At 36.5% G+C, this 24,149-nt stretch overlaps 1 protein-coding gene across 6 annotated transcripts in view; it reads left to right on the top strand.

Moving 5' to 3' along the window:
• The window catches only part of CDH18 (cadherin 18), a 565,378-nt gene that overhangs the window by 234,943 nt on the left and 306,286 nt on the right, over positions 1-24,149 (top strand). The gene's annotated exons all lie outside the window — the stretch shown is intronic.

Genomic DNA, 24,149 nt, shown 5'->3' with positions numbered 1-24,149 from the left:
TAGGTCTAGTTATCACTTAGAATATTCAGGAGCTTTAACAGAGCAAATTATGATCCTCATACAGTCAAAAATGCTGGGGCTCAGAAAGCATTATTTCTGTTACGCTTGGGAAATATTTGTGTTTAGGTTAACTTTTCTGGAACTCCTTCCAACCCTGGGTTTCTCTTCAGTATACTGAGTTTCAAAGAACAAGTTGCTTTTCTCTTGGAGGAGGCATTTTCTCACAACAGTAATACTCAAATTCAGCTGTCTTTGATTACTTCAATCATTACCTGAAGCTCACTTCTTTTTGCAGGAGGTGTATCTCACCAGCACAACTGTTGTCTTTTCTACATTCCCATCAGATCTGTGCAATTTTATTCATGTTTGACTTGATAGAAAGACCATGTAGAAGTTTTGGCTAGTGACACAGCCATCTCATGGCTTGTTAAGTAATGCAAACCTATAGTGTGATACATACGTTTTGTCTAAAAATATTGTTTCTACTTTAAAAAACCCTGTTAGTTTCCTGCTTCCTCAAAGGCTATATTTATTTCAGCTTTCTTTAAAAACTGCCTACCTGCCCAAGAGCGTTGACCTCTAGGATTCTTTCCTCTTCTTTTGCTTTAGATGTTTAATAACAGGTTTGCAGCCTTTGGGGTTCAGAAGTTGAGTTCTGTAAACTATCTTTGTATAATATTATTCACAATGAATACATTCAGAGCACCTTTTTTGCCTCCTAGCATTTGTAACTGCAAATACCTCTTTTAACGTCAATCTTGTTTCCTTGGAGAAGCAGTATTTAAAGTACTGTAATAAACGACAAGACAGAAATCAGCAAATATATTTTCACATGTTTAACCTATTATTCTCTTATCTGACAGCATACCTAAATTTTATATTGGAAAAAGGAATTTAAAACTCTTGTTGAACTTTTGATGAGGCTCTGCATATGTGCCAGTGACATTTGAGAACAACGCTTTTTGATAAATGAAGAATCTCCGTTGCCTTTTCATGACTCCCATTGAGATACATGCTTGTTCCTCAGGGCACAATTTGTCTCACAGATTATGTTTGATTTGTAGTCTAAGGATATAAGCTCATAGTGTCAGTATTAAATACATGTAGCTTTCAGAAGCATGATAAGGCAATATTTTTATATTCACCCATTAGAAAAAATGTTTAAAGAAAAAAGGATCTCATTTCACTGGGTCTGCTGAAGCAAGACACCAAGTAAAATATTTAATAATATTTAATCAGTATGCTTTAGCTTGATATGTATTTGTGAAGTTGATATATTTTTGCCTAGCCTGATCCCTCAACGTTCCCATGCATTTTTTGTTATTATATAATTTTTTTAAGCCTTTATAAAAATCTTCACTTTCTCTCAGTTGTGGAGACATAATTTTAAAGCACTAGGCAAAATGTAATATATTATGAGGAAAAACAAAAGAAGCAAAACATGTCTGCCCTTTCTCATTCAATCTGCCAGATTATTTAATCTCGTTCAGTTTAGTATTACTGTCACTTCACAGAGTTATGTGATGGCCACGTTACCATGTGATTTCAAATTAATTTTGTCTGGAGTATTTAATCTGCAGTTCAACATTTCTGGCACTTTACAGAATGGTGTTATGGTCGGGTTACCCAAGTGACTTCAAATTACTCAGTAATGGTAGTTTCCATGGTAAATATAGTCCTTGGTGGCAGAGAGGACTCTGACTTTCCCATGTGAGAACCTTTATGTTATATAATAATCAAAGTAAGGGAGAGAGAATTTTTGTAGCCAAGAATTGTTCTTCCTACATATACATATATATATCTTCTTCCTCAAAGTCTTCATATTAGACTTTAAAAAATTATTTTATGTCTATCTGAAGTTGTACTTTAATATCTCTTCCTGGTGATATGGGCCTTCTTTAGCAAACAGCACAAGGAACTACTAAAAAAGTTCATGCTGATATTTTTGGAATAGTCTGCTTTACTGATTTCATAAACCTTAATGAAATAAACAAATGGAAAGTTGTAAATGCATTTAAAATATTCTTGTTCGTAATTATCCTGAAGTATATGTTACTGTTGCTTTACAGAGGCTCTGTACCAGATGTTGAGTGAAACTTTTATATGTAGCTTATGTATCCATGTTAGTGTACTCCATGCACAATACTCCAGCTTACATTTGTCTGTTCCAGGTGCTCAGAGAACATAAGGTGTTCTGAAACGTAGAGCTCAGAGATTCTCTGAACCCTTAGGCTCCTCTTTGTGTGATGATTTTTGATATCCTGGCAACTGTTAGAGCAGAACTTGTGGAGAACAGAAAAAAATGGCAAACCCAGTGATTTAATTTGGCTTCTCTGATTTAGAATGAAGCTACCTGATCTTCCCAGTGGTCCTGTGCATTTATCGTCTTTATATATGGTTATACACACATAGAGCATGTGTACAGTTTTGCTGTAGTACCAAATGCATAGTGCGTTCTTTTGATGTATCTACCTTATAAAAATTAATACATGAAAATAGTTTATACATTGGAGCACCTTAAATTTTTATAACCTTCTGTATGTCTGTGTGAAAACCTGACTTGATAAATGCAAATAGAAGTTTCAGAGCTACTTTATCACAGATACGTATTTATGATGGGGCTAAAGAAACTCTCACCCTTCTTGCAAGGTTGAAATGCAGAACTGAGATTCAATGTTGCTGGATGCTGGCCTCACTTTTCAAGATATAAACCCAGAAATGAATTGCCTAAAGAAGTGGACTCTTAGTCAACATTGGATTTTAGCCTCCCTTAGTACCATGAGAATAATTGTGGTTTTACTTCCCTGAAAATTCAGAAACATTGCAGAATATTTTGAGCGTTTTGTCAAATTAAGTTGAAAAACATTTTAAAGCAGGAAGTTGACTAAAGCTTACAAAAAAAGCCAACTTAAATTTTGGATATATGAAAATTAAACATTCTGGGCTTTTTGAGGCTTTCTACTCTGAAAGTCATTTTAAAAACAGAAATACTATTAAAAAAAATTTCACAAATTCACATTTCTGGCTTCAAAATCAGTATAAATAGATCAACATTTTGCTCAGCTTTAAGAGGATTTGATTACATTTGAGCTAATGATGTAAAAGGCAGAAGCAGTTGATCAGAAATTTATCACTCTGTATGTCTTCAAAAAAGAAAAAATATTTTGGGACCATTTCAGCTTCATTATGTGAGTCAGAAATTTTTACTAGTTTGATTGCATAACAACCACAATACACAACTGTTCTTGGAAGTCATGAAAACAGTAGATAGTCAACCATCTAATCCAAATATGTTAGGAGAATTTCAAGGTAAATTTCTAAATGTATGATCAAACCTTAAGAGTAAAATGTCAGTCATTGTTGTGATCAGTCTGGACTAGAAGCTAGTTTAGTTGAAACCTGCCTGTAATTTTCTTTTGTGCAACCATTCTTGTTTAAAAGTACAAACCCTAGGCATTTTGTATGTCTTTTGCTAAATCAGTCTCAGCTTCATGTAGCCTGTGTGCTCCCTTTTGGGGTCGTAAAGAAAATCGTTGGGTACTCCTCAGATTGCTTTCCTACATGAATGCAGTGGCACGTATTTTCTACTCGAGGACTAAAGCAGTGGAACTGCAGCCGAGGATTCCATGTGAAATGTAACAGCATGAGGAATCGGGAAGAAGGGGAAGAATTAATTGTATTTATCACTTCAGTTGAAGGAAGTGGCTCATCGAAATGGCCGAGCTGCCAACCTGCCTGTGCAGGGGAGGCGTATCTGTATGCCGGGCAGTGGGGCACCGGGTGCCCACAGGCCGGTGAGGCCATGCCCTCCCCTTCCCGGCAGGCACAGTCCCACCGTGCGGAGGCTGAGGCAGCTACCGAGGGCAGGGGGAGGTGGACCAGGGCCCTGGCACTTGGCAAAGGTGCCCCAGCTGCGTTGTGGGCTCTGCTGCAGAAGCCATCCCCTTTGAAGCCGCTCCAGAGTGAAAGGTGGGTTTGTTTCTTGCCTGCAAAGCATGCATTAGGTATGATCTAATCAGCAGGGGGTCAGTCATTTTGTATACAGGAGTTTGATCACAATTGGCTAGTTCTGGCACCTGCTAACCTGCTCTTTGTATTTGCCCAGTGTTTGATTTTGTTTATAAGAATTTCTTTAAAATCTAACAGATCCAAAAAGATACGGAAATTCAGACTTCTATTGCCAGTTCTCTCTGGATCTGTAGAATTCAAAATGGTTATTGTTTTTACCCGCTCCAGTGAAATTCCAGGAAGTGAACAAAAATACATACATGTATTTTTTTTTTTCTTTCGGAACACGTGGGAGCACTGCTTAACACATGTCACTAACAGCGCTTGAAAACTAGGACTTACAAATGCACAAGTGTCAGGGTTTAGCCAATTTTTTTTTTATTTCTGTGTTATGTTGATTCTGTGGTTTTGCTAGCAATGTGAATTATTTTTCACACCAAGTATTTGATTATGCTTGTGATTTTTGATTCCTGCTTCTTCCAGTTATGTTACTTTTACACAGAGTCTTTACAAAACAGCTAAGCAGTGCAGTATAACTCTTTCAAAATATGCATTAAGAAAGAACATCTCCTCAGCAGGAAAGAGTAATTCCTATTTCTGTTTCTTATAGTGAAGTGAGTTTAGTTTTAAAAGACAGTCAAGTTCAAACAAAATAGTGCTTAAATTAACCTGTAAGGTTGCCTGAACAGGAATGTGGACTAACTTTATTTCTTCCAAATACTCTAAAATTACAGTGTCCAGATCTGGCCCACATTCAGTGGAATCTTTTCTGCTTATATTTAATGGATCAGTTTTCGAATGCTGAAGCTGATCAGTCTCTGCTCTTGAGATAACATTCCAGATATCTATAGATAGCACACAATTAACTTGAGGGGAAAAGGGGAAAACCAGGAAGGAAATATGTGCAATACACAGAACATCTCTCTCTGTTCTGTATTCTGTGTCAGTTTTAATGGGTCTGTAATTAGGTCACAGGACTGATTGATATCAGCACTTAGCTTCCTGGGTGACATCACCCTCTCTTTCATTCCCTAATAGGGATTAAGGTGTTGACACATAGAAAATTCTACTTCCTGGACAGAGAAAAATAACTAATTAAGCCAGCCATAGACTTGGCGCTGGCTGAATTATTTAGCAATATAATGATGAAATGCAGACTAACAGGAAGGAAGAGCGGAGGGAACATGTGGAAAGAGCACAGGTACACTTGCAGCCCATGTGTGTGAAGGCATTTGATTTAAAGAAACCATGACAGGACTAGGCTGGGACAGGAACAATCATGAGTGAAATGATGGCACATTTCAAATCCTTCGGCAGAAAAAGTAAGGCAGAATACTGGCGAAATCTTTGAGAAGAAGCAGGAAGACAACTATAATGCATGGCCAAATGCAGAGATCTTGGCATGAGAGGGGAGCAGTGAGTGCCCAAAGAGCATGCTATTGAAAGAGAGATTATCATATGGGAAGAAAAAATGTGAAGGGTGCCTTATACATATTTCTATACATAGAAAACTCATAAATGCAGCAAAGGACAGAGCTTAGAGTGGTGCTTCTTAATTCAAAAATAGCTGCAATGTTTCAGACTGAACATACAAGGTCGTTTCTGTGTAAAACTGTACAACCCAGCAGTAATCTTCAACTCATTTTTATAAAATGTATTACAATTGAGTTGCTGTATGGTGCAGTTGAAAGAGCTTGATGCCGTCATTAGTACTTTTTATTATTTTGTTGTCAGGGACCCTATCTCTTTTTTCAGAGTTTCTTTTACTTTTTGGAGATACTATTTGCCCAACACTAATTTTAATTTATAAGATGGAATATTTACAAACAAGACTTTAGAGATTTTAGCATTTTTATTGTTAAAAGAATGAAAAATTGAGGAAGTGTATTTTTCTGATCTTGCATGTTAAGATATATTTGTGCTTGAGGGAGACTGCTGGCTGGTATAAGATGACCTTTACTTAAGAGAGGACTACAAGGAACCAGGTCAGACATGGCTGTAAGAACTCACGCCTGATCATAGGAGAAGGCTGCAGCAGCACAAGAAATGCCGGGCTATGAGAACAGAAGAAAAGAAGTTTGTCAGGTTTTGTGGTGGATGATACTGGTGCAAGAGTTGAGCCTCAGAGATTTCTATTGCAGTTGTGAGTTGGAACTTAGTTCATGTATGCAACATGTAAAAGGTTTGTCATCTTTTTGATGTTCTTTACTGCAGGTGAAGAGAATCCTCATACATACATCTGCAGTAAATAACAGTTGACTATTGCATATATGCTTTCAAATAAATTAGGAAATGTGGAAATAACATTTTGATGCTGCTTCATACAGGCTTTCATCTCATGTATCTATTTGCCATTTGTAAATTCTGAGCCTCATGAAATGCTCTGACATTTTGTTTTAACAGCTGTGTTAGTTTTCAAGTTATTTCTGTTGAGAGGTCTTAGTGTCAGGTTTGTTGTAGGAAATAGTAGTTAGACATAGATGTCCTATGAAATCCTGCTACAGTACTGCTGACAAAATGAAAATCAAACACAGGTTTGATTTAGAAGCACTAAGAATAGGCTTAATTCAAGTCTGCAAGCTCTAATCCAAAGTGATGCAGAAGCTATAATGAACAAAATGAATGGCTTACTGGCACCTGATCTGACAGGGGAAGAAGAAGAAATTAGATGCAAAGTGTATCTCAGCGATTTAAAACACCCATTTGATTGTTAAGGCTGGAGTCATCAGAATATTTTTTTTCTCAAGTCTCTCCTTTCGTGCGCTCCTTTAAAATAGACTCAATTCTGTGTTAGCCAGTGACCCAGTAACAGATCTGAATGTATCAAATCTCGAGCTGTAGTTTTCCTCAAGTAGAGGGAGAGAAAGCAGAAATGAATTTAAGTAAAACACCCATGCTTCACAAAGTAGTCTCTTCTGAAATTGCATGTGCTTCTGAGCAATATGTTTGTCTAGAAATTGTTGGTATTCTAAGACAAAAAAAAAAAAAGTAGTGGATACTAACAAACCTTGTAAAATCATCTTATTGGTCACTAGCCAGAGGTTTTATCTTAACTTGCTTCCAGAATTAAAATTGTAAGCAGAAATTGAGTTGTGAGTGAGAAGACAGCTGCTGCCCAGAATTTCCAGCCATATGGTAGTTTGAATGGATAAAACAGAGATAAACTTCAAACTTCATACAGTCTAATGAGATGAATAGAAATATTTGGACATTTCTATTTTATGCCATCTTTGAAGAGTTTGACTACTATGTCATCTTCACAAGAAGAGCTAGATAGGTGTCACCATTAGTTCAATTCCTGTGGCTTTCAGCAGTATACAGGATCACTTTACAAAAAAAAAACCAACAACAACAAAAAAACAACCCCAAAAAAACCAAACCCAACCCCCCAGAAAACTCCCTGATGCTTTTCTCAAATACTTAATCCCTGATGGGGAGATGCCTCACTCTCCCTTCTTACCTTCCTTCACTCTTGAAGCACATATGTGGGCTAATGGAGAAATCATTGATCTTTGACAACCACCAGTAAATATCTGCTGGTCTGCTCAGGCAAGGTTTTACTCTTCTGTTACAAACGTTTTTATTCAGGAGACCGTGTACCAGTATTTCAGAAATAAATGAGGCAGTCTGTTACTTTCAGGTTCGCTGCAGACTCATGCAAGTGTTTCTTTGCACATGCTTGTCACTCTTTTAATCACCTTCTACAGCAGTGGTTCCCAACTTTTTTTAAAGGGATCTTCACTACTGCCTTCCTGAATTCCAGGCTCCTCATCAGCCCCTCTTCCCTCCCCCTCTGTGAGGACTCTTTCTGATACCCCACCCTCACTTGCTTTTAGTGATGTTTCTTCATCATGTCCTTGCTGCTGACTTTGGCCAGTATCAGTGTAGCTCTCCAAAGTGCAAGTCTCAGCACAGAGTTTTAGCACCTTAGCAGCTCTTAGCTTTTCTGATCTCACCTTGACTGACAGCACTCTTTGCAATGGTTGGGACTATTTCTTCATATTGATTTTTCTTTTTTTTTTCATGTAAGGGTAGATTCTGAAGTAATCTCATGATCCCACAAGCTGTGCTTCCTTTAAGGCCCTGTACTAACTAAATCTTAATTCATCTCTCTTTGTTGAAAAGAAGATTTTTAAGTTGAAAGAAGTGCATGCCAAAATATGAACTGAACATTTTAAAACCTTTTTTTAATTGAATGAAACCAGTGATCTATTCATTAACAGTTTGTTTTATACTTTTTTGTAGATAGTTGCAGTGAGGAGCTTCTTATTTTCGTTCATGTCAGACTTTTTCGGAGTACATAGGGAATTTTAGTTCTTCATGTTTTAGTTCCTAAAATTCCTTGGGGAGCCTGGATTGGGAGACTCTGTGTTCAGCCCTGCAATATTCTATGTGACACCAGTGGAATGGTTCTTGGTATTTGGAAGGCAGAATGCCAGCGACCCAAATGCATAAATTCTTGCCCCTCTTCTTAGTCCCACTGAATTCAACTGGACCCCATGCTTCAAGAGGAGCAAGTGGATACAGAAAAGCAATTGTTTTCAAAAGCAGGCTCGTACATCATCCAAATTTGAAAAAAAAAAAAAAGCATTATGCATAAAGGGTTTAATATTCTGTTCTGCCATTCATAGACATGTGTAATCCCTATTAAAAAGATTTATGCTGAGCATTGGCAGCTGATATGATCCTGTAGTGTAAATCTGAATTGCTAAATTTCACAATAAATAATTATTCTTGGGATCTTTCCTAATGTGATGCAAAATTGGTTTCCTCTGGATGTTTAGAGTAAATTAAAAAAATAAAATGAATATAACTTACCATTGGGTAAAGAACATGTGTTTTATACATCGTCCAAGATGATCTATACATCATCTTACAATTGTGACTCTGTTTTGAGAGAAAGCTTGAATGACCATATTTTTGGGGAGACTACCTCGTCTTAATTTTCAAAGGTAATAAGAAAGTGGGTTTATAAAGCAAAAAGCATGGATAATAGCAACACATTACTAAAGGCTTTAAGAAGAGACATACAGGATTTAATTGAGAAACAGAAGGTCAGCGATGCAGGTGAGGGTAGAATGTAAACATCCCCAAACGAGCACCCACTCAAGGCTTTATATACATACAATTTTGATGTAGAAACATACCTACACTGCTTCTGTAACCAAGGTAGCTTATGTTTTTAACAATAATTGGCAGCTGATGATTGACAGCTGAAGCATTTGAAAGAAAAAAAAATCAAATAATCCATCCATCTCAAAAATCTTTCAGTAATGTATTTATTACTGTTTCCAAGTAACATTCAAATAACGTTTTTAAAGTGACTATGTATTATAGGCAAGATTCTTGCCAGCAAGTGGTGGTTGAGAAAGCGGGGTTGTTTACATCCCCAGTTGTTTCTGTTGGTTTGTTTTTTTTTTTTCCTTGGTGTGAGAACTTGCAGCCTGTTAATATTCCAGGCACAAGGCAAAGTCCTTCCTAGTCCCCACACTCCCCACCCTGCAAATCGCAGAGTGGTATTTGGTTTAGGAGGAAACAGAGTTTGAAGGGAACATTTTGTGATACATTTGTTTACATTAAAGAAGTTGTTTATGGAATGTTATTTATATAGATAACTTCTAATTGAGAAAAACAACAGGTTTATTGTACTGAAAACTTTTTGTTAGTATTTGTGTATTTCAGGAAGTTTTTCCTTATAAGGTCATTAATTTTGGAATTTGACAGTAACTATGATCTTCCATTCAACTAGATTTGTTTTTTTCTTTGTGTAAAGTGCCAAGAGTATCTGCTTTCATCTTTTTTTTTTTTTTTTTTGTTTAAGACAGGAACATCTATAAATTGCAATGAGAAAGTGATATAAAGAATTACCTTAGCATAAAACAAGTCAAATGAATTGAACACCCTGCACACAGCAGCACTGTTTCATTCTGTCTCACCTGAGGTCCTTTGGATTGCTTAAGTTCTGGTGTTTTGCTATATTTACTGCAAAGGCAAGAAAAAGGGAAGATATACACGTACTAAGGAAAGCCTCTGAATGTTAAATCAGCTTAATGAAATCACTTCTTTAAAATTCTGTATTACTCTGTTATTGGAGAGCTTTCTGATTAATATATAATGTCCAAGCTTCCATTTTCATGGTATATTTTGGAACAAGGTAACGTTATCCTTAGCAAGGTCTTCTTCAAGTGATCTGAAAATTCTGCGACATTATACTTTTTAATTACCTACATATTTTAAATTTTGATAGGTTACATGGTCAATGATCTACCTCTCAGAGAAGAACAAGTAATAATTTGGTCACAGTTGCATAGTCTTCCAAATCCTAACAGTGTTTCATTGTGTTTCTTCTTAATAGAGTGACTTTAGCAGTTCTAGAGGAAGAAGGTTGAAGCTTTGAACACTTATTATTCATCTTTGACATCTATGGTTTTCAAGCGGTATTAAGGTTAAATGGGAGTTCATTTACACTCTCTTTCATTTACGAAGTGCTCTCATAATTAAATGCAAATCCATGTAATTCAGTCGTAGAAAGAGAAATTCATTAAGATTCCCGATTAGGAAAAAGCGTTAACAGAACTGCAAAGGTTATAGAAATTCAGCTCCTGCTTAAGGTAAATTAAGCACAAATCACATTCCTGTAACATGAAGGAGATTGCTTAATCTGTAACTGACAAGAAATTTCAAAATTAATTTTCATCATCTGTGTACACCAAAAGAAAAAGTAAACATACATTTATTAAATCAATATAGTTAGCAAAATTCATACAGATTTTATGCCTTTTGTAATGTGTTGTTGTTGTTGTATTAGGCAGAAAGGTTAATACTTGTGGTGGGTTGACCCCAGGTGCCAACCAAGCCACTCTCAACCCCTCTCCTCAACTGGACAGGGGAGAGAAAATATAATGAAAGGCTCATGGGTTGACATAAGGACAGGGAGAGATCAGTCACTAATTACCATCATGGGCAAAACAGACTCGGCTTTGGGAAAATTAATTTAATTTATTACCAATCAAATCAGAGTAGGATAATGAGAAATAAAACCAAATCTTAAAAACACCTTCCCACCACCCCTCCCTTCTTCCCAAGCTTAACTTCACTCCCGATTTCTCTACCTCCTCCCCCCCAAGTGGTACAGGGGGATGAGGAATGGGGGTTGCGGTCAGTTGATCACACCTTGTCTCTGCCACTCCTTCCCCCTCAGGGGGAAGTGCGTGGGCTGCAGTTCCTGCCAGGAGGCTGCTCCAGCGCTTGCTTCCCACAGGGTCACAGCCTTCTTCAGGCATCCGCCTGTGCCGGTGTGGGGTCCTCCACGGGCTGCAGGTGGATATCTGCTCCATCGTTAACCTCCGTGGGCTGCAGGGGGACAGCCTGCCTCACCATGGTCTTCACCACGGGCTGCAGAGGAATCTCTGCTCTGGCACCTGGAGCACCTCCTCTACCTCCTTCTCCACTTACCTTGGTGTCTGCAGAATTGTTCCTCTCACATATTCTCACTCCTCTCTTCCGGCTGCAATTGCTGTTGCACAGGTTTTTTCTCTTCTTCTTAAACATGTTATCCCAGAGGCGCTACCACTCCTGCTGATGGGCTCGACCTTGACCAGCGACGGGTCCGTCTTGGAGCTGGCTTGCATTGGCTCTATCGGACATGGGAGAAGCTTCTGGCATCTTCTCACAGAAGCCACCCGTGTAGCCCTTCCGCTATCAAAACCTTGCCATGCAAACCCAATACAATATTGTTGCAAATACTGGTGAAACTGTCATGGACTTTAGGCTATCTCAAATTTTATTTTTTAAATTAAAAGTCCTGAAGTGAACTGAATTACAATACATTTGCTTAGTATCTCTTGAAAAAGCAGGTAGCTTTTTGTTGTTTCTAGTGCCCAAATTGGTATTTAATCTAAACTATCAATTTCAATAACTTTTAAAAAGCAAAGGACCAGCAAGTTCTACCTTTGACTTCAGTGGAGCTAGAAGTTCACCATCAATTTTAGTAATATATGGATAATATAATGATCTGATGATAAGGAAACATAGAGTCTCTGTTTACTCTCTTAAAAATGCTCATATTTGGTTTCAGTTTGATTCTGTAACTTTAAACTTATAGTTAGATACAGCTTCATGAGAGCAACATGCTTTTCACCTAATGCTTGAAAATATTTTCTTACCGTTCCCATAGCATTTCTCTGATGATGACATTCAAACATATTTTGATAAAATTTAATTCCTAAAAGTATCTGAAGCTTCCCCTATAAGGTGAAAAAGGATGTTGAAAATCTGTAATAGGATTCCATTTGAACTGCTATAAACTTTGTTCAATGATGTCAGTTTAAATCTAGAACACTTTTTTTATGCTGTCCTTACATCTCAATTATGCTAACCCTTCGGTTAACTGTTTTTCTTGGGTCATTTTTGCATTAGTTCAGTTTATAAGTTTTTCTTGAATACAAAATTGCTGTCAAGTCTATGTGGTACTAAAAGGTGTAGAGTTAGAGCTCTGCTGAATTGTCTCAAATGATGTGTTCTGCAATACTGCACCTGTGCCTATGTGCCTATGCATAGGTGCTTTTTGTCCATTGGCTTCTACGATACAGGTCTGGGGTCTGGGGGGAGAAGAGGGCAGTGGAGGTTGGACTTCATGGATCTCTGGAGGTCCCTTCCAGTAGAAATGGTTATGCGATTCTGTAGAGGTTGATCTCTGCACTGCACAGTAGCACTCTTTTAGGGTGTGCACAGTCTCAATTACACAATACTAGAGCATCTGACCAGCAGTGGAGCCTTCCCTGCTCCCTCTACTGGGGTCTGGGCTGTGTCCAGCTCTGAATGTAATGGCACTGAAAAAATCTTGCCTAACTTTCTGTTCACCACTACTGTCTCCAAGATATCTTTCATTAGAACAGCTTTTCATTGCTCATGTAAAAAACAAACAAACAAACAAACAAAAAAAACCCAGCTGAGTTCAAATTTCATTTCTGCACTTGATTTTTTTTTTTTTTTTTTTTTTTAATTAAACCTGCTAGATAATGGGAAATTTTCCAAATCAAGGACAGGAGATTTTCTTCCCCCATCTTCCAAACTTTTCCGTGTTGTTTGTACTGTAAGGCACCTTCCAGTTTAGATACGTGAATCTTATTAGCATGCTCTTTATACTCTTTTTCAGATCACTAATGAGGAATTTAATTAAAACATGACCTAGCACTCATCCCAGCAGCATTCACCAGACACCTCCTTTTAACGTGATACATTGCTGTTTTTCACTGATCCATGTTTTAAATACTAGCCAGTTTTCAAAGAAGTGGTGAGCAGAGGTGGAATACTGCTTTATTAGGGACAAGTTATTAAATCCCAAAGAAAATGAAAAATAAAAAGGTCTTCACTGAAAGAAAATGAGCAGAATTGCATTTTGCCTCTCTTTGTGCAATAGCCTTGTTAATAAGCTACCAAAACCTACTACCTCATAACTCAGGTTCAAAACAATGACATTCTATTTTTTGTGTTAAGGAGATAAGAAAGATTAAAGGCAAATACTAACTGACAAGCTCTTGTCATATTCTTCAAAGAATTATGTCATCAAGGCCTGAATTTACAGCTTTTCACTTTGAAGAATATTATGTGGTAGCAGTGCTCAAGAAATTGGTATTGAAAAAGTGATGAAACATTGTTTCACTGGTTTGACCAGCTCCTCTAGTAGTGTAATTAAGCTCACTACTGTTCACATACTGCTTCAGTTCTGCTCACTATGCAAGGAGTTCCTTTCCTATATTTCTTTTTCCACATTTGCTAGTGCCCAAATCTCCTCACTAATCGCAATAAAACATAAAGAGGATAAGGAGGAGAGAAGGTGTAGTAGGAAGTGTAGAGCAGGGTCAACTAGGGCAAGTTGCCCAGGGCTGTGTCTGCTCAGGTTCTGAATATCTCCAAGGATGTCAATATTTCCATAACCTGTTAAAGTGTTCGATCACCCCTACAGTGAAACTTTTTTTTTTACATTTTTAAATGTAATTTCTTGTATTTCAGTTTATGCCCATTGCCGGTTGGCCTGTCACTGGGCACTGTGGAGAAGAGCCAGGCTCTGTCTTCTTTATTGATTTCCCCACCAGGTATTTAGGTGCATTGATCACTTGAGACTCCATTGAGCTATCAATGGGTGTCATTCAGGGCACCCTCAGTTGTCCACCTCCACGCAGGGGAGGGAGGGACTGAAACAAAGAAGGGTCTGTGTGTGACCATGCCCCTGTTGGAACAACAGTTCTAGGACACACTGGATAGTTCAAATGGCAATAATGTCTGTGCTTTGGAAATTTAATTGATCCTGAAGTATCAGTATGAAAGATTTCATGGAATATTCAGAAACATAGTGCATAAAATCGATCAGAGTGTGCTTATCCTCTAATTACTACACCTAATCATATACAATGAAGCTTGAGGTATTTTAACGACTGCTGTACATCAGAACACATCTGATAAGTTTAGTTTAATCTTCTGCAGGAGCCATGCTGATCATGTGTGGTGGATTTTGTATTCTGTCACATGCCGGTAGACTGCAGGGAATTTTGAAATTGGCTTTCAGTGATCCTAATGAATGGGTGGACCTGTTGTATCGTATCTCAATAGAGCTGTACCTACTATGTGTTTCCAGTGCCAGCAGTCCCTTGTCTTAAGCAGGAACGATCTAAATAAGAGTGAATTTAGGTAGTTATATTTGAATAACAGATTGTTAATGTGCAGTCATTTGGAGTACTGGAATGGTAAGGTTCACATTAACTACTGAGGCACGCTGCAGAAATAGGAGATAGAAAGCTGAATATCAAGACATACTTTGCCAAAACATGGGCTGCTATAGTATGTTTAAGAGAAATAGTTGAAGCCCTTCTGCTTGGGAAGTAGAACAAGTGGACAGACAGTCTGGTTTATGGTACTTTTGAAGCTCTTCAAATATATTTTCAGAACTTGAATTTTATGGTATATTAGAAGCCTGCTTTATTAACATTATCCCCTAAAATACACAAAAAAATACCTATGCAAAGATGATAAAGTGGCAGAAGCCTTCTTTTAGGAGCAAGACATATTTGGAACATTTACAAGAATATGAATGATAAGAGTTCATTAATGTCATTTAAGAGATGCACTTGAACATCACCAAGAGCACCAGCTTGCTCTCTTTTAATGAATAAAATTGTATAATAGAAGAGTAAATGAAATGTGTCAGTGTGAAGAGTATCTAGCTCTTTGCATCCCTTATCCCATTTCACTTTCCTTCACCTGTTCTTTCCAGCTGCAGTTTATGTTTTGGAGCTGCTAGACCCTTTCATTCTAATTCAAAAGCTGAATCACTTTACTTTTTTCTTTTTTTTTTCTTTTTTTTTTTTTTCCCCCCTAATATCTCGCTTAAGGTTCCAAGATTCATCTTTCTATCTTTCTGTTAAATAAAACTTCTCCTCTGGCGTCGTTCTTCAGGAAACGTGCTGTTATATGCAATGAGGCTAGAATTAAATCTGGATTCTCCACTTGTGCAAATGCAAATTTCCTGAGGTTATAGAAGTTTGGCCAGCTTCGTAGCTGCAGAAGATAAAGGTCAGTCTTTGAGTCCAAGAAATAATACTACAAAATCTTTAAAATGCTTGAATTAATCCCTCCTCAAAAAAATCTTGTATGGTGTATCAGTACTATTTTACAACTCGTCTGAGGTTAAGACCTATGTTTAAAAATAACAATCACAGTTTGAAATACCACAGGGATGACTTCTCCTTTGTGCTAAGCACCCCAAAAGCTATGTACTTCAAGAGTAGTCGTGAATGTCAGTTTTAAAAACTAGACTGACCTTCCTCAGATTAGGCAGTAAGAGTAGAAATTCTTCAGTTTTAGTTCAAGTATATTTATTTGAGACAACAAAAAAGATTTTGTGTTAACAAGTGTATTTAGAAATTTTGTGACTCTTGCTTCTTCATCCTGCATCTAAAATAAGTAGGTCGCTATCTTCATTATAACGTCTAAACAGAAATCTGCTCAGAAAAGACAATGTTAATGTAATATACTCTGCAGTGACATAACACACCAGCCTGGGTTGAGGCACAAGATACTTATTTCAGGTCAACAGCAGTACTGGTCTTGGGCTTACTGTGTTTGTTTTCAGTTTCCTCTGCCAAAAATGTTGGAAATACATAATTGCCTAGACTTTTATTTCATGGGTTTTTTTTTCCAGATGGTCTTCAAATAATCAGCATTTTTGTTTTAATTGTATGTGTGTTTGTTTTAAGAACTAATTTGATCTTAAGTATTTCTCTTCTGTGTGTAATACTGTGCCATATTTACATCACACGATACGTAGTGAATGATAGATGGGGAGATTGGAAATACTGACTCAGTTATGTTTATTGTCTGCAGTGTATAAGCTGTACTGCATCTCATGAAAGTCTCCTTAAAATGCCAGTTCAAATGTACCATAACATTGGCTGATAATTGTGTTAGCAAAAACACAGATAAGAAGAGAAAATAAGGTTCACGCAGAGATTCTTCATCATTTTGAAAGATATTTATGTGGAAAAGTAGCTAATAGAAATAAGAGGACTTTGCCATTTGTTATAAACTCAGTGTTGTGCTCTTCAGTCCCTAGCGGACTAATTGAGGTGAACTTTCTTTAGGAAGTCTGAGAAGGTCAGGTCACGTTCCTGCACAAGCAGAGCGCTGCAACTGCTACCGGTCTTTTCCCTCTCACACTAGTAATCACAATGACTGGTAACTCTTGAAGCGGGTCTTCCCAGTGGTCATTTGTGATGTTCACTGGGCTTTCACACACTTCATCTTCATTGATAAGTAATATAGTGAAGGCAGATAGCTTATTATAAATTTTGGTTTTGATAAAAAAGATTATACTGAGGCTAAGACGGTAACTTGATCATTTTTCTTGCAGGAAAATATTAAATGAAACAGCGGTAAATTTCAGTGCTGAACTTTGATGTAAACTAGGCTATATCTGTTGACAACGGGTTTCTTGGTTTTGCTTTTGTTTCTTTTTAAGTAACTCTACAGGTGAATTGTTACTGTCTGTACAACTTTTCCCACCTCAGGCACAGTTCCTGTTCGACTGCTGTTACAACAATGAATATTGGGAACCCTTGCTGAGGACAGGACTACCTAATTCGAAAAACATTCCATTCTGGGTGAATGAGCTAAATTTAAAGGATTTGTGTGCTGATTTTATGTAACATCTAAGATGGTGGCACATTTTAACAATGGGTAATGAAATGGGGACAATTGATATAAACTGGCATGGCAGAATCATTACTGAGTCAACAGTATTAGTTCGTATAAGGATTTCATGGCAGATTTTCTTTCTTTCTTGGAGCTCTATAATCCGTAAGGGGGAAAAAATTAAATATTGAAGAAACATATATGAGAAGCTGGATACCATTCCTATTGTAATTTTAGGAGTCCTCTCAATGGATATTATATCTGACAAAACATTACAGCAATTAATCAGAAAATTCCTTAGGCATGTGCATTATTAAAAGAAGGGGAGTTGTCCTGTTTATGTCCTATCTTTACATTTCACAGGCCTCAAAATAATTTCAGGACTTGGTTTATAAACAATATTGGTGAATAATATAATTAGTAATGTTATTAGTAAATAATTAACCAAATCAAAAAGTTAAAACTGAGTCGTATTAATCAGTATCCCTAGGATGTGGCACACTTCTCTCTCTATTGCCAGGTGGGGTTACAGGCAATATTCTTCTCCTCCAAATCTAGTGGGTTTCAATGTTACTATACCTTTTCATCTGAAATGTGTGGCTCATTGACAGTCTGCACTGAAATCTGTTTTCACAATGTCTGCAGTACTATTTTGTTAACCCAGCTTGTACATGCAGTGGCTAAAAGAAGATTACATTTCCATTACATGGAAAAAATATTTTACCATTCCCTCCTACTAACCTCCTGCCCAAAACCCTCTTTTTAAAAACTTGATTTTACTGGAGATTAAACCTAGAAAATGTGTGAAAGAGTAACTGTCTTAGCAATGAACACAGTGGATGTGTATAGGAAGTAAATTAGTTGGAGGTAAAGAATTTCTCTTGATCATTCAGAGACTTAAATTGTATTGAAAAGTCATTCTGCCAATAATTTGCTACTCAAATTAAGACAAAGAATGTATTTTGTTAGCTGGTATAGCGTCATTTACTTCTGTGCTCACACCTTTTCAGCTTCTGTCAACTCTTCACGTAAGATGTATGAGATGACATAGAGAGTTATAGTAGTTAAGACATAGAGGAGTCAGATGGCACACCCTTATTTTTAAATGAATGAAGTTTGCCTTACCTTACCTTGGTGTAATACAAGTTTTTTCCAAGTGGCCTGAATTTTCAGGGTGGATGTTCTTTGTCGTGTTTTGAAAGATGTAAAACAAAACAAAGAAATAATCAGCAATGTTTTGAGAATTATTTTAGAATCAACTTTGACATCCTAGAGAAAATTGATTTTTTGTGAATATTAGACTGATATGTGAATGATTTACCTAGGAATTACTAATAAATGATCCTCGGTAACCTAAGCATACACAAATTCCTCTTACAGCAAAATTAAGTTATACTGTCAGAAGGCTTTACTACATGATAGACAAACAAAGAAGAGAATAATAAAATTATGAATATGCAACCAGCTCTTGAGCTTCCTAGTAGGCCTTGTACATCCATTTTAATATTTTGAATTATTTCAAGAGGATGGATGATACCATTTCAGGTAATATATATATATTCCAGATACAGAACCACTAGGTTGAATATGAGCTGTGCAAATACTTGTTTGTCATGTTTCGAGACCCTAGTTGCATGTGCATGCTTCTTTGTCCTTAAAATATTGTATTCTGCTTGTTATTGTGATGGGGTCTTATTTTGCAGCTGATACAGAAAACATTGTGTGTTATAACGTGGAGCTCTCACTTTCATGTTAACTTGACTGAAATCTGAATACAGTCGCTCCATGCTCATGGAGTAGCACCTATATTCTTTCTAATGTATGCCTGATGTTTGTCAAGTTAATTATTGCAGATAATCAGATAATTGAATTACTCTTATTTCTGTGACTTCCAAACTAAGCAAGCATATTGTAATGATGTATTTAAAATGCAATTTAATATTGAACTTATTTACATAAGCAGAGTGTTTGATAATATTGGGAGACTGTAAGAAATTTAGAAATATTTTTTTATTTTATGTAAACAAGCTTGAGTGAATTAGCATGGAGTGGACTATACTACATACAGTACAGGCAGAACGATCTGCATTGTTCACCTACTTGGCTTTTAGTCCTTAATGATTTATTTTTGTATCTTAACAATTACATGACCTCTGTGGAAGTTGTTGGAATGTTATTTAAAAGTAAACCCAATCTTCTCTAGGTGTGCTGTTTGCTTTCTTTTAATGGATAAGTTCTTTAGTGACCACTTTTTAATTCTGTCTAGTGATGCGCAAAACAACTTTTTAAAACTTGTTCTTCCCTTTTTAAAGTATAAACTTTGTGTGGACTTGTTTGCCTTTTCATTATGATTGTAGTTCATTTTTATCATCAAACTTGTATATGATTACTGCGACAGTAGTGTTCAAGTCACACACACACTAGAATAATCAACTAAACCTCACAGATGGGAGCTGGAGAAAGGAAGCCTATCAAGCCCTTTCTGCATTTGCAAAATAGAGGCGCAGGTAGGACAGGGGTGTGGTAAAATATCAGACAAGTTGTCCAAACCACTTTGGACCCCGAGATTAGTGGCTTTCTGTCCAAGCAATGATCTCTGCTTGAAAACAGTGTGTCTAAGTTGTAACGTTTTTATGTTGTGACTTAATATGCATACCTGTTGTAAATAGACACAGAAGACAGATACGTATGTATGTGTGTGCATGTGTATGTATGTATGTATACACATATGTGGAAATGTATAGTGGGTATGTCAAATGTAATGATAAAAAATTTAGCAGAACTGAGGACTAAGTTCAGGTCTCAAGTCGTCGCCTAGAGACACTTGCTTCATTCTCCATGAAGTTCATGAAGTCCATGAACTCCTCTATACAACGCAATTTTATTTACCTGGAGCAAGTACCCTCCCCTCATTAACTGCAACTGCTATTAATTTCAGTGTTACTCTGCTTCAGCATGTTTTTGCCCTAGTGCCAACCTATGCCCAGAGAAGATTAATTGGTGTAATATTTGAAATTCCATCTCAGTGTTGGGACTCTTCTTTAGTTCTGAGGCTCGGGACTCCCACCACTGGGAGTGGTTCTAGCAGCTGGGTGACATGTTTCATATTTTCAAGTTTGGTTGTATCAGTTTGAACCTTTTGAGAGCTTACTCTCCTTAGTGAGATAATACATTTATTGTCTGAAAATTTTAGAGCACCTTCAAGGTTGTGATTGAAAAATAAAGTATGAGCAGAAAAAGGAGTCTTGCTTGCCATAGATTTCATTGGTTTGGAATTGTTTATAAAAATAGCCGGAACATTACACAGTACATGGGAAATAGTTAGAAGACATAGGGGTTTCTATCTATTCTTTATTCCTTAATCTCAGCACAACTCCTTACTATGTAGTGTGTCAGATTATATTTGGCCCTGAAATACAGATTTTTATAAATATTCTTATAATCTTACAGTTATGTTTCTATGAATTTCAGCACAGCAAGTTAAAAGAGTGACATGGAGTACTCCTGAGATTATGCCTATGATAGACAGAGTTTTTATTTCCTGATGTAAACATCATTCAGTTCATAATTACCTTTCTGGTACATACCAACTCTTGACATTCAGTCTTGCCATTTGTCTGGTGTTTTATTCCCCAGAAATCTTCCTCTCAGCTGATAGGGGTTTTTTTTAAAGTATGGGTCTGCATAATTCAGTGTGTTTATCTATGATTTTAAAAATTGTCTATTTACGTTTTAAAAGCTTTGTAATATCCGTGCCAACTTACAAGAAGACTGGGACATACTGAAATTTTTCAAATGATAGAAATAGATGACATTACTTAAAAAATGGAGCAGGAATATTCATTTTATCACTGCTACTGAGTTTCTTGTGCTGTAAGCAGCTATGTCCTTCAGCCTGCTTTTCTGAGCAAAGTTAGAGATAATCAGCAGGAATTAATAACTTTATGGATGCAAAAAGCATTGAATTATCATCTGATAAAACAACTGCATTTTATGCATGTGACTACCTAAATTATAGGCAGTACATGTCACCACATAATTTCAAAATTACAAAAGCTGCTCAAGAGTTATTATTCATCAAGAGCTGCTCTAGAGTTATCAATTACTCTGTATCCATATTAGTGTTTGTTAAACAAAGTTTTCTTTGGTTTTTTTAGCATTCAAATGAATGCAAATGTGAACTGTTAATTAAAATTGTTACTTGCTCATTCTTATATATTAGAATGCTATCGTGCCAATTAATTATTTCCTGTTGTCTAAAACAATAATAGAGTACTATCTATACACTGAAAATAAAATTTTGTAAGCTATGTTGTACATTTTAGAGATGATCATCAATACTTTTAAAACTGTATGATAAGGACTTATATAGGTACTCAGGGACATTAAACAGATGGAGATTCAGCCTATGTAAATTAAACTTCAAAGCTGTTAATTAAAACTTAATCTAAACCATTATACAGAGAGACTGCAGTCTAAGATATTACATGAGTAAAATGTATTCATGGGGAACTGAATCTAACTTTCCTGGGGTGTTTCATTTGAAAACTGGTTTTCATTTTGCTTGGTTCAATGGAGGATATTAAGTTATTTAAACAGGGCTTTGTGAATTACTCGAACAACTATTTTCACCAGTAAATTGCAAACTTTATCTATGGCACTTCGTATCATTCCCAGGGGGGACAAAAATATCTACGAACATCCCTAGGGAAGAATATTCCTACTTTGGCAAGAGAAAAAGTCCATAATACACAAGATGGCACTGTTTCACTTGTGAAAATGCCACATTTTCACAGATAACAGTGAAAAATGTGATATGAGAGTGCAGAAGGTTTTACATTTTTATATAATTGAAAATAAGATATTTGCATAGTTGAATAGTTTTATTATAGGGAAACCAAAGCATTAATATGTAAGACCACATAACTGAAGCAAGTGAAAATGCCTTTGAAGTCACTGTTGACAAAATTGAATTGATCAGGAACTGGAAACTAGATCTGAGCTACAATTCTGTGTGACTTACTCTTTTGCTTCTAAAAATTCCAGAGAATTTGGAATTTAGCTTTCAGATGGTAGTTTTTCCCTGAATCTTCTCAGAGCTCCTCTGACATGCACAGTAAGCATACCATCTAGGTTTCTATACTTCGCTTTTAAGGTTAGCTGGTTACGAGCAAAAGGTATGTGCTGAAGTGCATGGGAATTTCCTGTGGTGTAGACGACTTCATTTTTTAATTAGGCCTTAAACTCTAATGTAGGTTTTAACTTGTAATTGAAAAAAATTTCATCATAAAAATACAGCATATTTTCAAAGATCTTTTTCTGCTTTAGACATTTCTGACCTTAGGCGATATTCCTGTGTCCGGCATTTGTGAAAACCCAGCTACCTCTATTAATGCGCCAAACTATGATACAGGAAGGTAATTTTAAATATTTCTTAATATTTCACTAGGATTTGTTAAATAAGTTGGCAGTGTTTATATATTATATTATTCTTCTCAGGGGCTGAGTAGAAAATCTGCAAGCCATCGACCAGATTAGATGCAGTCATTGCAATAACATTTCAGTGTTTTCAGTCTCAGATGTCTAAATTTAAGTACATATGTACTGATAATTTGGTACTCCTCGATCTGCTCTTTGAGATTATAAACTTCCTTAGGTCTTTTGACATAGAAAGATGTGATTAACTCTTATATCCTTGTTTTAAAATTCCAAAGTTTAAAACTGTAGGAAAAAAAAAAATCTTGTATAAGAAAGGACATTCAGAGGAACGACCATAGAAAAGGAAGGCTTGTAGTTCCATTTGTTGTTTATTGTACTAGTAACTCTTACTTCTAGCTTAAGGATGAAATTTTTTTTCTTAAAAAAAAGTCAGAATTCAGTCCCTCTAATTTTAGATAAATTTTGCCAAGGTAGATGTCAGTTTACTTTTCACAGATTTCAGCGCCATTTAAAGACATGCAGAAGTCAGTCAGTGACGGCACCATTCTTACCTGCTTGTAGATTTTATAAGGCTTAAATATGTTCACTCTGAAATTTACAAGGTTTAAATATGTTCACTCTGAAATTTCACCTGTTAGTCATTGGCAAAATACTGGTGGGAGTGTGTTTGAAGCAGGTTTGTCTTCAACAACTGTCACTTTTTGTTTTGCATCACTGAGCAATTTCAACATTATTTCCTCTTACAGAAAAATAAACTGGAAGATGTGCTCTGGAAGCACATGTCCCCATGTTTTCCAGCTGTTATGTGGTACTTCACTCACAGGATCAGATTAGAAGTAGATCCCAGGAAATGCGTATATTGTGGTTATAGGGACCACAGTGCTTATAGCTTCACTCTGTGCTCTGCTTCAGTTCCACTTTCTAACGTAGCCAGTATATGTAGCTATTTCTATTGTACCCTCCAAGCAGGAGAGCTTAGAACTTAATTAAGAATCTAGCATGCAGTCTGTAAATGAAGTTGCATAACTATCAAAAGCTGACTGTTTATTTCCCTTTCACAAAGTTTGTGAATTTTCATTGGCCTGAACATTCACATTTTTTCTCTGCCATAACCATGCTATTGTTAAATTGCTGTAGAAAATGGTTCTGATTTACAGACCTCAAAGTGCTTTATAATCACAATGTATGTGTAATTTGAGATCGTTTTATTCTTGTTTCCTGGATACAAGAGTTTGAGTATGAAAAGGCAATGTGCTTTGACCAACAAGCCAGTGACTGGGTTTGGTAAAAGGCCCACTTGTGGTAACTCCATTTTGTAGACCTTGACCATGTACTGATGATAGGGGACATTCTGCAAGTGCATTGTAATAAAATGTTAGGGACCAGTTTTTTTCTCGGTTGTGGTTATATATCAATCCATTTAATATGAATACCTAAAAGGCTTATGTTTTTCATGTCGAACTCTTTGCAGTGATGAATTTTATTTAGGTACCTCTGCTTGATAACAAAAGCAG

This window comes from Nipponia nippon, unplaced genomic scaffold (genome assembly GCF_047370975.1).
Source record: "Nipponia nippon isolate SJK-2023a ecotype South Korea unplaced genomic scaffold, ASM4737097v1 scaffold_1, whole genome shotgun sequence".
Classification (NCBI taxonomy): domain Eukaryota; kingdom Metazoa; phylum Chordata; class Aves; order Pelecaniformes; family Threskiornithidae; genus Nipponia; species Nipponia nippon.
The sequence above is the reverse complement of the archived record's forward strand: the minus strand, read 5'-3'. Positions and strand labels throughout refer to the sequence as shown.